The 15904-nt window shown below is 46.4% G+C and overlaps 1 pseudogene; it reads left to right on the forward strand.

The window, feature by feature from the left end:
- The window catches only part of LOC128408779 (oocyte zinc finger protein XlCOF6-like), a 28687-nt pseudogene extending 12925 nt beyond the window's left edge, over positions 1–15762 (forward strand).
- The last annotated feature ends 142 nt before the right edge of the window (positions 15763–15904 follow it).

Below are 15904 nucleotides of genomic sequence, written 5' to 3' on the forward strand. Positions count from 1 at the left end.
GCTTCAATTTAATTTAAATGTAAGTATAAACAAAAGCAGTCAAATTAATTAGAGGATATTAATTCTAAGATCAGCCTAGCCAGAGATGCTGTAGCCAGCTCTATACAAGCTTATGCACCAAGAGGAGGCGCTCCCTGCAGCCCCTTGTGCGCTCTTATTTAAGCTAGGCTCTTTTAATAATTGCGCTATCATCCTTTGTTATATTGCTTAAGTTTATTTCCTTTGTTTATATTGCCAGTGGAGAACTTAAAATACACCAACGAACTCACACTGGGGAAAAACCATTTAAATGTATGGAATGTGGAAAGAGCTACAGTGATAGTGGATCACTTAGAAGACATCAACAAACTCACACAGGGGAGAAACCATTTAAATGTATGCAGTGTGGAAAGAGCTTCCATGAAAGTGGAGCACTTAGAATACATCAACGAACTCACACGGCGGAGAAACAAATTAAATACAAATAAATAAATACTCTCATACAAATAATCTCTCATACAAAAAATCTCTCAAGAAAATAAATTATTGCTGAATTCTAAAATATCAGAACAAGAGGTTGAAGGTGCCATACAGACTATGCAACTGCGAAAATCTCCAGGGCCTGATGGATTAACCTCCAAATATTACAGAACTCTGAGGGACTATTTGATTCAACCACTAAAGGAGGTTTGCAATGAAATCATGGAGGGGGAAAAGGCGCCGGAGTCGTGGAAAGAAGCCTTCATCACACTTATACCTAAAATTGAGTCTGAGAAGACACAACTTAAGAACTATCGTCCCATATCCCTGCTTAATGTGGATTACAACATTTTTGCTGATATTCTGGCTAAAAGACTTAAAAAAGTTTTAGCAGAAATGATACATAAAGACCAGGCTGGCTTTCTCCCTGGTAGACATTTGTCTGATAATATGAGAAATGTAATTAACTTTTTGGAAAAGTTACAAGTGAATATTAATACAAAAGCGGTTTTGATATTCGTAGATGCGGAGAAAGCCTTTGACAATATTTCTTGGATTTTTATGAAGAAAAATCTGCAGGGGATGGGGGTTGGACAAAATTTTGAAAATGGTATAGGTGCAATTTATTCTGAACAAAAGGCTAAACTTATAGTTAATAACATAGTGACAGAAGAATTTAAAATTGAGAAAGGGACACGACAAGGCTGCCCAATTTCCCCACTGCTCTTTATTTCGGTCCTGGAGGTTTTGCTAAACATGATAAGAAGGGACCAGCTGATTCATGGTGTTCAGGTCGGAGCAAAACAATATAAACTTGAAGCCTTTGCAGATTATCTTGTATTGACATTACAAGAGCCAGTACCTAGTACCAAAAGGGCTTTAGAATTAATCCAGGAGTTTGGTCATGTGGCAGGCTTTAAGTTAAACAAGTTAAAAACTAAGGTTTTGGAGAAAAACTTGACGCCAATGGAGAGAGAGAGGTTTCAGAAAGAGACAGATTTGACATTAGTAAAGAAGGTAAAATACTTGGGGGTGAATATGACTGCTAAGAATGCAAATTTATTTAAAGATAATTATGAGAAATGCTGGTCAGAAGTGAAGAAGGATTTAGAGATTTGGTCGAATTTGAAGCTTTCCTTGTTGGGTCGGATTGCTGTCATTAAGATGAATGTATTGCCGAGAATGTTGTTTTTGTTTCAATCATTACAAATTATTGACAAGATGGACTGTTTCAAGAGGTGGCAAAGAGATATCTCTAGATTTGTCTGGCAGGGCAAAAAGCCCAGAATAAAATTTAAGATACTTACTGATGCTAAAGACAGGGGGGGGGTTTGCCCTGCCGGACTTTAAACTTTATTATGAATCAGCAGCTTTTTGCTGGTTGAAGGAATGGCTACTTCTTGAGAACACTGACATCCTAGATCTTGAATGTTATGATAATGTATTTGGGTGGCATGCATATTTGTGGTATGGCAAGGTTAAAGCGCATAAAGCATTCAAAAACCATATTGTCAGGAAAGCACTATTTAATGTCTGGACAAGATATAAAGACTTTTTGGAGAACAAAACCCCAAGGTGGTTATCACCTATGGAAGCGAAAGCTATGAAAAAACTTAATATGGAGGCAAAATGGCCAAAGTATTGTGAAATTTTGGAACAGGATGGTAACAAGCTGAAATTGCAGAGTTATGAGAAGCTCAAAGGGAAGGTGCGAGACTGGTTACATTATTTTCAAATAAGAGAGGTTTACAACCAAGACAAAAAAATTGGTTTTCAGGTGGAAAAATCAAAGTTGGAAACAGAATTGTTAGAACCCAATGCTAAGATATTATCAAGAATGTATAATTTGCTGTTGAAATGGAGTACTGAGGAAGAAACGGTAAAATCTGCTATGATTAAATGGGCACAAGATATTGGTCATAATATTTTGTTTGCCGACTGGGAGCAGTTGTGGGCCACTGGGAGTAAATTTACGGCATGTAATGCCTTAAGAGAGAATATTATGAAAATGATGTATAGGTGGTACATGACCCCAGTCAAGCTTGCAAAAATTTACCATTTGCCCGATAATAAATGTTGGAAATGTAAAGAAATTGAAGGTACATTCTTTCACCTTTGGTGGACGTGCCCGAGGATTAAGGCTTTCTGGGAGATGATTTATAATGAAATAAAAAAGGTATTTAAGTATACTTTCGTGAAGAAACCAGAGGCCTTTCTCCTGGGCATAGTCGGCCAATTGGTGTTAAAGAAGGATAGAACTTTTTTTATGTACGCTACAGCAGCAGCAAGAATACTCATTGCAAAGTATTGGAAGACACAAGAATTACCCACCTTGGAAGAATGGCAGATGCAAGTAATCGACTATATGGAAATGGCTGAGATGACTGGCAGAATCCGAGACCAGGGAGAAGAGTTGGTGGAAGAAGATTGGAGGAAATTTAAAATTTATTTACAGAAGTATTGTAAAATGTATGAATGCTGATGACATTGAAATAAAATGAAGGGGTTCTAGTAATAAGAGATAAAAATTTGAAATTTGGGAGGTAAAATATATAAGGACAAAGTAGTAGGATATGAATTTGCTGAACTAATTGCTAAAAAGGGATATAAAAAAGGGAGGCGTGAGGAAGTCAGGAAAATAAGTTAATTGAAGATAAATAATTAGAAAAGAGTGATTTGTGTTTTTTCTTATTCTATTTTTTGTGTGTTGACTGTTCTTTTTTCCCTCATGTTAAATGTGTGTATTTTATGTATTGTGAAAGTTTGTATTGTTGTGTTTTATATTGTTTTTCTGTGTTTTTATTGTCCTATTTTTCTATTGTTAAACTTAATAAAAATATTATTTTACAAATAAAATAAAATAAAAGTTTATAGTGGCACCAGCTTTCCTGGTCAAGAGTCCACTTTGTCAGGCTGCAGCCCACAAAAGCTTAGGCCATAATATATTTTTCAGCTTTTAAGGGCTGCAAAAGATGAATAAACAGAAGCGTAGTTCATCTATGGAATATATCCTACAGGAGACAGTGACAGCCAGCAACATGGATAGTTTGAAGAAAAGGATAAGACTGACGTCTCTGCTCTGCCCTGGTCCAGGCAACAATGCTTCTTAATACTAGTTTCTGGAAAGCACACGAAGGCAGAGAAGACTCTTGTGCTCCAGTCCAGCTTGCTGGTTACCCACAGGTATCTGGTTGGCCTCTGTGAGAAGAGGATGCTGGACTAGGTGGGCCTTTGCCTGATCCATCAGGCTCTTCTTAGGTTCCAATATATTGCAATATTTTTACAGTTACATGTAGCACTTAAATTTTACTTATTTCACAAGGAGACACTGTTACTTGAGCCTGAGATCATTTCTTCACTTCAGAAAGAAAAAATAGATGTGTCTAATAAGCCACTTCCACCACAGATCTGTGTAATGGTTCTAGGGGTTGCTCGTGCGTAAGTTGCCGTCCCTCCTGGCTAGGTTGCCTGGTTTAACCCTTTCTGTCTGGACAGCCTCTCACCCGTGGCTGTCTCAGTCGCTGGCAGAATCCGTCAGTGGGCGTTTCTTGAACTTCTTCCAGCAAAGAAGTTCTTTGACGCCAAGTCTCCTCCAACTCTCCCTGCACAGAACTCTTCTGTGCAGGGAAGGTGTGGGCAGCAGAGTACACGTGCTCTCCCCGCTTGTCTCCGGTGAAGAGTCCTGGAGCTTCCTCTCCGATTCCCCCATCTGCCCCCCTTCACCACTGGTGTTACGCTGATTTCTTTCCCCAGCAGATGGGCTGCCTCTCTCCCTACTGGGACCCTCTCTGGCATCCCTCTGGAGCCTTCCCTCTGCCTCTGGCTCCGATGGCAGTTCCCTGACATCCACCTCCCCCCCAGGACCCCCTCCACCCCCGGCCCGACCTTCTGATCCAACCTCGTCCCTTTCCTCAGCTGACGATGCGGGGAATCCCCTGAAGGAGCTGTTGCCATCCTCTGAGGATTCAAAACCCGCTTCCCACCCGCTCTGATCTCTTCCCGTGGGGTGGGCCTCCCAGTCTGATTCTTCTCCCTCTGATGCCTCCCCTCCCTCCTCTTCGGAGGCAGGAAAACCCACAAAGTCCTCTTCGTCGTCTGTGGTTCCAAATTCTTCCTCCCAGAATCTCGCTAGTGGTTTTGGTTTATCTGGGAACAGGCTGTGGAATTCTTCCACAAGATACCCGTCATTGATCGCCTCAGCGGGGACCCACGTGTTTTCTGACCTGGGTTCTCCCTCCCAAGCTACCAAGTACTCCACCGGACGCCCTCGCCACCTTGAATTGAGTATTTCCGTAGCTTGGTTGTGGTGTTCCCTCTCCTCTACTCTCGGGTGGGTGGTGACTCCTGCCTCCCACCCGGGAAATTCCCGCCCCTCCCTGTACGGTGAGAGTAGGGACCTATGGAACACCAGGTGTATCTTCATGCTGTCAGGCAACTTGAGCTTGAATGCCACAGGGTTCACCTGCTGTGTTACCTCAAAAGGTCCCAGCCTCCTTGGCTGCAACTTCTTGCACCCTCCCTTCAGGGGTAACGCTTGGGTTAACAACCACACCCGGTCTCCCACCCATATGGCCTCCCCCTCCCGACGGTGCTTGTCTGCCTGCCTCTTGTAAACTTCCTTGGCCCGCTCCAAGTTCATCTTGAGTTGCTGGTGCAAGGCCTCCATTTCTTCCACAAACTGCTCTGCCGCAGGTACACTCCATCCTTCCTCCCCCCTCCCCAGAAGGCCCTGGGGTGACACCCATAATTGGCCATGAACGGGCTCATTCCCGTGGACACATGTTCAGCGTTATTGTACGCAAATTCAGCCAGCGCTAGTTTCTCTACCCAATCATTCTGTCTCTCGCTGACGCAGCAGCGTAGGTATTGCTGGAGTATACTGTTCACTCTTTCTGCTTGCCCGTTGGTTTCCGGGTGTCTCGCCGTCGAGAAGCCCACCTCGACCTGCAGCAAGCTCATGAGCTTCCTCCAGAACCGGGAAGTAAATTGTTTCCGTGATCCGAGATGACCCTCGAGGGAGTCCCATGCAGCCTGAAGATGTGATCCACAAACAACCTGGCTGTCTCCTCTGCCGTCACCGCATGTGAGCAAGCTATGAAATGGCACATCTTCGTCAGTAGATCGACTACTACCATGACTGCTGTCTTCCCCCTTGACTTGGGCAAATCTGTCATAAAATCAATGGACACCACCTCCCAGGGTCTTCCCGGCGTGGGTAAGGGTTCCAGTAACCCTGCGGGGGCAGCCCTCTCCCCCTTTGCCCTCTGGCAGCGGTCGCACCCCCGTACATATTCCCGTACATCTTCCCTCACCCTTGGCCACCATAACTGCCTGGTGACGAGCAGCATGGTTTTGTGCTGTCCAAAGTGCCCAGCTGTTGGGTTGTCGTGGAGTTGAGTACCTTTCCCCTCAATGTCTCCCCCGGTACATACAGCGCCCCCTTATAGTACAGTAGCCCTTCCTTTTCCTCAAACCCTCCATGGTTTTCCCTTCCGTCCCGGAGTTCCCTGATTTTCGTTTGAGCGAACACATTGTTTCTAGTAAGCCTGGCCAGTTTTCGTTTCCCAACCAACGCTCCCCCACACACCCATCGGTTCTCGGGGAACACGTGTTGGATCTCCGGCGGTCCCTCTCCTTCCATGTACTCCGGCCTCTGGGAGAGAGCATCGTCTCTTACGTTCTCCTCTCCCGGCACGTATCGGATCTCGAAGGAAAACTTGGAGAACTCCTGTGCCCATAGAATCTGTCTCTGGTTGAGTACTCGCGCGGTTCTCCAGTATTCCAAGTTCTTGTGGTCAGTACAAACCTGGATCTTGTGCTGCGCCCCTATCAACAGATGTCTCCATCGGCGAAACGCTGCATAGATCGCAAGCAGTTCGCGGTCATACACCGTATAGTTTTGCTCCGACTTGCTCAGCTTCCTCGAGAAAAAGGCACACGGTCTCCAGCCCTGCTTGGCCCCTGGCTGCAAAAGTACCGCTCCAATGGCTCGGTCGGACGCGTCGATCTCCAGCCTCATGGGCTTCTCCAGATCAACGTACAGGAGCTGCTCTTCCGAAGCGAACGCCTTCTTCAGTCTTTCAAAGGATTGCTGGGCACTTTCTGTCCAGGCGAACTTCTTTTTGCTACGGAGACAATCTGTAATGGGCGCTGTCAAGTGGGCGAAGTTCTTGATGAACTTCCTGTAGAAGTTGCTGAACCCTAGGAACCTCTGCACATCCTTCCGGGTTTTGGGGGCCTTCCATTCCAGCACTGCCTGCAACTTGCTTGGGTCCATAGCTAGGCCCTTGTCTGACAACTTGTACCCCAGAAACTCGAGCTCTCTGGCATGAAATTGGCATTTTTCCAGCTTGACCCACAAGTGGTGCTTTTGCAGTCTCTTTAGCACTTCCCTGACGTCTCTGACATGTTGCTTCTCATTGTCCGAATAGATTAAGACGTCGTCCAAAAAGGCTACGGAGTTCTTGTACAGCAGGGGCCCCAACATGTGGTGCATGAATGCTTGAAAGCAGGCGGAGCCCGATTGTAATCCAAATGGCATGACTAAGTACTCAAAAGCCCCCAGGGGGTGAACATGGTGGTTTTCCATTCGTCCCCCTCCCTTATCCTAATCAAATTGTACGCTCCCCTGAGGTCTAGCTTGGTAAAAAAATTTCCCCTGCCTCACCCGCGTTAAAATGTCGTCAATCCTGGGCATTGGGAAGGTCACAGGTTCTGATACCAGGTTCAAGGCCTGGTAATCTACGACTAATCTGGGATGATTAGTCTCCTTTTTGTCCACAAAGAACACCGCCTTTGATTCCCTTATGAACCCCCTCTTCAGGTTCTTGTCAATAAACTGCCGCAACTCCTGCATCTCCCGGTCAGACATGGCATACAGCTTACCCACCGGCAGCTGAGCCCCTGGGAGTAAGTTGATTTGGCAGTCAAAGGGTCTATGGGGGGTAGTCTATCTGCCTCCTTCTCACTGAAGACTTCCTTCAGGTCAGCATATTGTGGTGGCACCTCCCCTTTCGTTTCCACCGCCAGCCCAGCCACCCTGGCCACTTTCATTCTTGGGTTCTCCCCCCCCCCCAGACAGTGTTCCAAGCAGTAAGCTGACCCAAAGGTGACTGATCGCTGATGCCATGACACTACTGGATCATGCAGTGCCAGCCAGCTCATCCCCAGTATTATTGGGGGTCCTGCCAGTGTGGCCACGTGAAAGGCAATGGTCTCTGTGTGCCTGGAAACCCTCATTCGCATTGGCGGGGTCTGGTGCGTCACTTCCCCTCCCAGAAGTTCCCTGCCATCTATGGTGGTCACTTGCAAGGGAAAATCCAGGGGCAGCAGGTGGAGTTGGTGCTCCAGAGCGAAGTCCCTGCTGAAGAAATTGCAGGAGCTCCCCGAATCCAGCAGCCCCTCAACTTTGACTGGGTGCCCATTCGGGAGTTCTAGCACCACTTCTATGGCTATAGCTGCCCTGGAAGGGTCAGGCTGGGACACTTCTATTAGTTGCTGGCCTGGCTGCTGCCCCTGCTGGTTGGCAGCCAGGCGTTGTTGTTTCCCTGCGCCTGCCCTTCCTCCCCCTTCTCCTCGCAGCCAGCAGCCCCCACCATCCCTTGCCAGGCCTTTCTTTGAGGGCAGACCCTGGCAAAATGTCCTGGTCTTTGGCAGAGGAAACACTTCTTGGTGTTTTTCCAATCCTTCCCCTCCCTCTTGCGACCTTCACTGGAGTTTGAAACCTCGCGCGCGCGCGCCATCTATTTCCATTGGCTCAGCCGCCTGGGAAAGCTGTCTCGGTATTTCAGGAATGCGGTAGTCATGGCAACGTTCCCCTCTCACTTCACGTTTCTCCTGAGCCCGCGCTTCCTGCCGCACTCCAATCGCAAGCACAGCCTTGGTCAGCTGATCCATCAACTGTGGGCGGGGTGCGCGGGACAGTTCGTCCTTCACAGTTGGGGACAACCCCTCCTCAAACAACATTTGAATCGGTTCAGAGCCCAGAGCCCACCCGAGCCGGTGGATCAACATCGCAAAGCGCGACCAGTAGTCTCTAACTGACTGGCTCCCCTGCTTGCACCCCATCAGTTCCCGCCGAGTCACACTTTGCTCCACTTCACTGGAGTACATCGCATTCATTGCCTGGAAGAATTTCTTAAGGTCCTTCAAGGCATCATTTTGTGTCGCCATTAGGGGCCTGATCCATTCCCGTACCCCATCCACCAGATGCCCCACAATGTAGGCTAACCTCTCCCCGTCATCAGCAAAGTCATTATGCTGCAGTTCCAGAGCGTACTCTATTTCCGTTCGGAACGCATTGTAATCCCCCCAAACTTGTGTACCAGCCCCGGTACCTTCCTTGTGATGGGGGTGGGTCTGACCTGTGCATCCTGAGTCCGTCTTTCGTCCAGCCGCGCCGTCAGGACAGCTACATGCTGTTCCAAGTCTCGGTTCCTCTCTATCAGACTTTGCACTCCAGCTGCTTGCTCCGTCTCTCCGGCTGCCCTGGTTTGGCTCATCGTGCTGCCTCTCTGGGGCTGCGCACAAGCAACGTCGGTGACTGACGGATTGCTGTAATGGTTCTAGGGGTTGCTCGTGCGTAAGTTGCCGCCCCTCCTGGCTAGGTTGCCTGGTTGAACCCTTTCTGTCTGGACAGCCTCTCACCCGTGGCTGTCTCAGTCGCTGGCAGAATCCGTCAGTGGGCGTTTCTTGAACTTCTTCCAGCAAAGAAGTTCTTTGACGCCAAGTCTCCTCCTACTCTCCCTGCGCGGAAGTCTTCTGCACAGGGAGGGTGTGGGCAGCGGAGTACCTGTGCTCTCCCCGCTGGTCTCCGGTGAAGAGTCCTGGAGCCTCCTCTCCGATTCCCCCATCTGCCCCCCTTCACCACTGGTGTTAAGCTGATTTCCTTCCCCAGCAGATGGGCTGCCTCTCTCCCTACTGGGACCCTCTCTGGCATCCCTCTGGAGCCTTCCCTCCACCTCTGGCTCTGATGGCAGTTCCCTGACAATCTGTATTATAAAACGATGGTGCTTTATTAAGTTTGAATGGAGTGATCATGTGTTGCTCTTGCCACTATCTAATCAGTTTTCGTAAAATTTGGAACCTAGAGAGGATAGTGGAGAATGAAGGTGTGAAAATGAGAGAAGGTACAGATTGGGATTGACATGTATTCAGTTCCCTTTTTGTCTTTCTTGAAAGTCTAACAGGATTCTCTTTCCTCCCAGACTCCCAAACAGGTGAGGAAGATGAAAGTCAGAATTCTATGAAGCCACATGTGAATTTTTGGGGGGAAACAAAGAAATTGAGGATACAACAAAAAAGTCACAAAGGAGAGAAACTATTTGAATCTACGGCATGTGGAAAGAGCTTCAGTGAAAGTGGAAAACTTGGAATACACCAACGAACTCAGACAGCGGAGAAACCATTTGAATGTTTTGAGTGTGGAAAGAGCTTCAGTGAAAGTGGAGACCTTAGAATACACCAACTAACTCACACAGGGGAGAAACCATTTGAATGTTTTGAATGTGGAAAGAGCTTCAGTGAAAGTGGAGACCTTAGAATACACCAACGAACTCACACAGGGGAGAAACCATTTGAATGTTTTGAATGTGGAAAGAGCTTCAGTGAAAGTGGAGCACTTAGAAAACACCAACGAACTCACAAAGGGGAGAAACCATTTAAAAGTATTGAATGTGGAAAGAGCTTCAGTCGAAATGATACACTTAGAATACACCAACAAACTCATACAGGGGAGAAACCATTTAAATGTGTTGAATGTGGAAAGAGCTTCAGTACAAGTGGGATACTTAGAATACACCAACGAACTCATACAGGGGAGAAACCATTTCAATGTATGGAATGTGGAAAGAGCTTCAGTGAAAGTGGATCACTTAGAATACACCAACGAACTAATACAGGGGAGAAACCATTTCAATGTATTGAATGTGGAAAGAGCTTCAGTGAAAGTGGAACACTTAGAAGACATCAACGAACTCACACAGGGGAAAAATCACAGATACTTTAATAAACTGTATAGGTGTTCTTTACCTTTCCTTCTATGCTTCCTTGCAATACTGATAAAATCAACTCACACCAATGCCTTCAGCCCCAGAAGAGGAGCTCCCCTTGGTGTCAAGGGAGGGGGGGGCCAAGGGAGCATCTGAAGCCCTGCCATTCCTTCTGTCCCTGGCCCCTTCCCCTCCTCTCTCTGCCATCCCAGGGCCACTCTTGACTCCACAGCAGGAGACTGGATCTGTCTGTGATGGTGAGATGTCCTGGCTGGTTGAAGGACCACTTCCTGTTTCCTGGAGCTCCATCCTGCCTTCTCATGCAAGGTGGAGTCATGAAGCAGGCAAAGGCTGAGCACACCTAAGGGTGGCGCAGCGGGTGGGTGGGATTCTGCTTAGCCTTTCCCTGTCTGCTCCTTTTCTGGATCCAAATCCCCACACAAAAAGTGGCAGTGTGAGGGCGCAATCAATGTTATGGAGCTGCACTGAAAATCATTGCTTTGTGACCGTAAGAGGCCCTTTTCAAAAAAACAAGCATCAAGAGAATTTAAGCTATAGAATTTAAAACAAACAGATAATTACAAAAAAAGAAAGCAGTCTGGTGCCACATTGCGTAGGAGTTACTTTAACATACTCTACCTGGGTCTGCCTTTGAAAAGAGCTCAGAAACTTCAATGGCTCAAAGAGCTGCAGACACTTTGCTGACCAGGCCTGGCTATAGGCAGCATAGGACTCCCATATTAGCTCCATCTGCCTAATTGTCTGTTTCTGGACACAATCAATGTTTCCACAAGAAGAGGAAGATAGATTTGGAGTGCCGCATTTTCAAAAAAGATGGACACACGACTATTTCTTTGTGGAGCTGAAAGGCATGCCCATGTGCCTCATTTGTGGTGAGGCCCTCTCCGTCCTGAAGAAGGCCAACCTGCAGAGGCACTACAGGACAAAGCACATCCAGTACAAGGGAGTTCCAAGGGCAGCTGCGCCAGGAGAAGGTCAAGGCGCTGAAAACAGACCTGTTGGGTAACCTGTGGCCCCTCCAGATGATGCAACTCACGTCTTCTTTAGCCGTTGGCCACGCTGGCTGGGGCTCATGGGAGCTGGAGTCCAAGGATCTAGGTCCACAAATGCTGGGGACATTTCAAATCCCTCCTCAGTCGTGAAGCCGATTGGGCGACTTAAAGCTGGTCACCATCTTTATGCGAAACCTCCCTCGCAGGGTTGCTGTGTGCGTGAAAGCAATATATCTTGTGGTGGGCTTGATGAGGGGAGTGTGGAACAGAAATGTAATTCATAGGTAAGAAGACAGGAAATAGTTCTGAATCTGACTGAAAATAAAGGATTCTTTGTCTCCAAATTGCATATAGCAAGCACCTGTGTTGTTGAACTCTAGCTGAAGTCTCAGCATCTGGTTCCTCAGCACCTGCACTCTCTCTCTGGAAACCTCCAGCTGTCAGGTGACAGGAACCAGCCAATGCCTCCCAGTTCAGAAACAGTCTGCCAAGAGCTGAGATTGGAAGTGGACAACCAAGGAAACTTAGGGGAGCATTTTCATTTCCATGCTTATGAATATTGATTTGAATCAATTCATCTGATGTGTTCAAAATAGTAGAGAAAATTTATGGTTGACACCACCTTGGGATAGTTTTGACAGGAATTCGGGGAACTAGGAATATTTTCAGTTCCATCTGGGTTGATGGATCAGCAAATAGCTAGAGAGGATTAAGGGGTGGGGGCGGGAATCAGGCCTTGTTTCTCATGTGACAGATAACAGACTCCACAGTTCTTAAATGTGACCATTTGCTGCCTCCCAAAATTATGCTTAAGCCTTCCCCCCCCCAAAAAAAACAACTCAAACATGGTAGCTGGTCTTGTCAAATGGGCCAATATAAGGTTCATTTGGCAAGTTTGTTGTTGTTTAGTCCTTTATTTGTGTCCGACTCTTCATGACCCCATGGACCAGAGCACGCCAGGCACTCCTGTCTTCTACTGCCTCCCGCAGCTTGGTCAAACTCATGTTCGTAGCTTTGAGGACACTGTCCAACCATCTCTTCCTCTGTCGTCCCCTTCTCCTTGTGCCCTCCATCTTTCCCAACATCAGGGGGGTCTTTTCCAGGGAGCCTTCTCTTCTCATGAGGTGGGCAAAGTATTGAAACCTCAGCTTCAGTATGTGTCCTTCCAGTGAGCACTCAGGGCTGATCTCCTTCAGAATGGATAGGTTTGATCTTCTTGCAGTCCATGGGACTCTCAAGAGTCTCCTCCAGCACCATAATTCAAAAGCATCAATTCTCCGTCGATCAGCCTTCTTTATGGTCCGGCTCTCACTTCCATACATCACTACTGGGAAAACCATAGCTTTAACTATACGGACCTTTGTTGGCAAGGTGATGTCTCTGCTTTTTAAGATGCTGTCTAGGTTTGTCATTGCTTTTCTCCCAAGAAGCAGGCGCTTTTTAATTTCGTGACTGCTGTCACCATTTGCACTAATCATGGAGCCCAAGAAAGTAAAATCTCTCATTGCCTCCATTTCTTCCCCTTCTATTTGCCAGGAGGTGATGGGACCAGTGGCCATCATCTTCGGTCTTTTGATGTTGAGTTTCAGACCATATTTTGCGGTCTCCTCTTTCACCCTCATTAAGAGGTTAATTCCTCCTCGCTTTGTGCCATCAAGATTGTGTCATCTGCATATCTGAGGTTGTTGATATTTCTTCCGGCAATCTTAATTCTGGCTTGGGATTCATCCACTCCAGCCTTTCGCATGTTGAATTCCGCATATAAGTTAAATAAGCGGGGAGCAATATACAGCCTTGTTGTACTCTTTCCCAATTTTGAACCAATCAGTTGTTCCATATCCGGTTCTAACTGTAGCTTCTTGTCCCACATATAGATTTCTTATGTTAAGGAAATTAGGGGGGGGCACATCTTTAAAGTTATTAAATGTTACAGATATTATGCCTGAATGTATCCTTTCAACTTGACAGCTCAGGGAAGTTACCGTATTTTTTGCTCTATAAGACTCACTTTTCCCCTCCTAAAAAGTAAGGGGAAATGTGTGGGGGGTCTTATGGAGTGAATGCAGGCTGCACAGCTATCACAGAAGCCAGAACAGCAAGAGGGATTGCTACTTTCACTACGCAGCGATCCCTCTTGCTGTTCTGTCTTCTGAGATTCAGAATACTTTTTTTCTTGTTTTCCTCCTCCAAAAACTAGATGCGTCTTGTGGTCTGGTGCGTCTTATAGAGCGAAAAATACGGTACCTAGCTTTAAAAATAATATAAAATCAACTCCTTTGCCAGTTTCCTCCATTCCAAAGCTATTTTCCCCTTGAAAAAGGACTCTAGGAAGTGTCCAGGGGTGACAATTGCTGAGCTGGGCCAAGGAAAGCCTAATCCTATCACCAAACTTGCCAAGCGGCCAGACATGCAAAGGAAGTTCTATTGTACTTTGGGTGATGGGACTTCAGAGGTGTTTGCCTATGCTAAGGGAAGTTTCTCTTAGACTTAGGCAAGAGGTTCCACTCTGACAGAAGCCTCAGAGGAGGCTGGATCTTTCCTCATAACTCATCGCTGGAGGCATAAGCTGCAGAGCTCTCACGGAAGGAAGCTTAAACCTGAGAAGCCAGTGGGTTCTTGCTGGAGATGGCTAGGAGAAGCAGCAGCAGCAGTTGCAAATAAGTCATGCAATGTTGAAGAAGCTTAGGATCTCCCTCTGGGACCAGAGAGAGGAAAGCTGACTGAATTACATAAAGGACTGGACATTGTTTGCAATGTGCTACTTTATCATGCTTATCTTATTGTTAGACTGTTTAAGACTGTTCTGCGGTAAAGCTTCAAAACTTATTTTTGTGATGGAGAGAATTCATTTCCACACAAGGTCCAGATCAGGAAGACTACGGAACAACTTTAACAGCAAGTACTTGAAGGGTACTTCAACAAGTACTTCAACAAGTACTTGAAGGGACGCGGGTGGTGCTGGTTGTTAAACCACAGAGCCTAGGGCTTGCCGATCAGAAGGTCGTGGTTTGAATCCCCACGACGGGGTGAGCTCCCGTTGCTCGGTCCCTGCTCCTGCCAACCTAGCAGTTCGAAAGAACATCAAAGTGCAAGTAGATAAATAGGTACCGCTCTGGCGGGAAGGTAAACGGCATTTCCGTGCGCTGCTCTGGTTCGCCAGAAGTAGCTTAGCCATGCTGGCCACATGACCCGGAAGCTGTACGCCGGCTCCCTCGGCCAGTAAAGCGAGATGAGCGCCGCAACCCCAGAGTTGTCTACAACTGGGTCTAATGGTCAGGGGTACCTTTACTTGAAGGACCAAACCAAGAATTACAACAATCTCTTCCTGAAAATGGTTCAGCCTCCACCACCTTTACTGCAGTCAACTGAAGGCAACCAACTAGGCCCTGGGCCCCCCGATCTTTGTCACTGCCAATGAAAACTAATAAATGAAAAGGAAGAGAAGCTACCCATGTCACACTGACACAAACACCTTGCATATGAACTTTGTAAAATAATGAAAGTGTACTACCCCTCCCCCCCCCGCTTGCTCTCCCCACCTCTCAATTCCCCAACCTTACACTGTATACAACATTAAAGTCTGTCTGTCTGTGAATTTTTATGATATCCAAACAGAGTAGCTTATAGTTAGGAAGCCAACACCCTCCCTTCAGATGTGAAGGAAATAAGCACCTATTCTATCCTAAAAGACATCTGAAGGCAGCCCTGTTTAGGGAAGTTTTTAATATTTTATGCTGTACTGTTTTTAACACTTGATTGGAAGCTGCCCAAAGTGGCTGGGGAAACTCAGCCAGATGGGCGGGGTATAAATAATAAATTATTATTATTATTATTATTATTATTATTATTATTATTATTATTATTATTATTTAATGATCTTCCTCTGTTTCACTTCAGATAATTCAGTGGGGCCTCTTCTCAGTTCATTCTGTTCTGGATCAGTGCCTTAATCCTTTGTAGATTTTGTATATCACAGAATAGTCATTGAGATGTCCCCAGATGTTGTTGTCCAGTTCCCATCCGCTTCAGCCAGCAGGGCAGACAGTCAAGGATGATAGAAACTCTAATCTGGACCTCACCACCTGGACTCTGCTGCCCTATATCCTTCCCATTGAAAGAAATGTGAAAATTAATTTTGTACGCTATAGATTTATCCTGGTCTGGTGCATGCAATGTCTTTTGTTTTGCAGCTGTGTGATTTGTGCTCATATTGTATTGTGGTGGCCATTGGCTATAAACAATAAAATTTATAGATACAGTAGATTGAAATGCAAAAATAAGTAATAAAATATATAAAATGATTTTATTTTTTTGGTCCTCACTCCCAAATGGTGTGTGTGTTTTTGGTTATATTGTGCTTTTGGTTATATTGGGGGTGGGGAGTGGAGAAGTATGAAAGCCAAAAACGCTCCCCTCCTCTGCTAAATTGATGCAAGAGACCAG

Source organism: Podarcis raffonei, chromosome 2, assembly GCF_027172205.1.
Source record: "Podarcis raffonei isolate rPodRaf1 chromosome 2, rPodRaf1.pri, whole genome shotgun sequence".
In the NCBI taxonomy this organism is placed as follows: domain Eukaryota; kingdom Metazoa; phylum Chordata; class Lepidosauria; order Squamata; family Lacertidae; genus Podarcis; species Podarcis raffonei.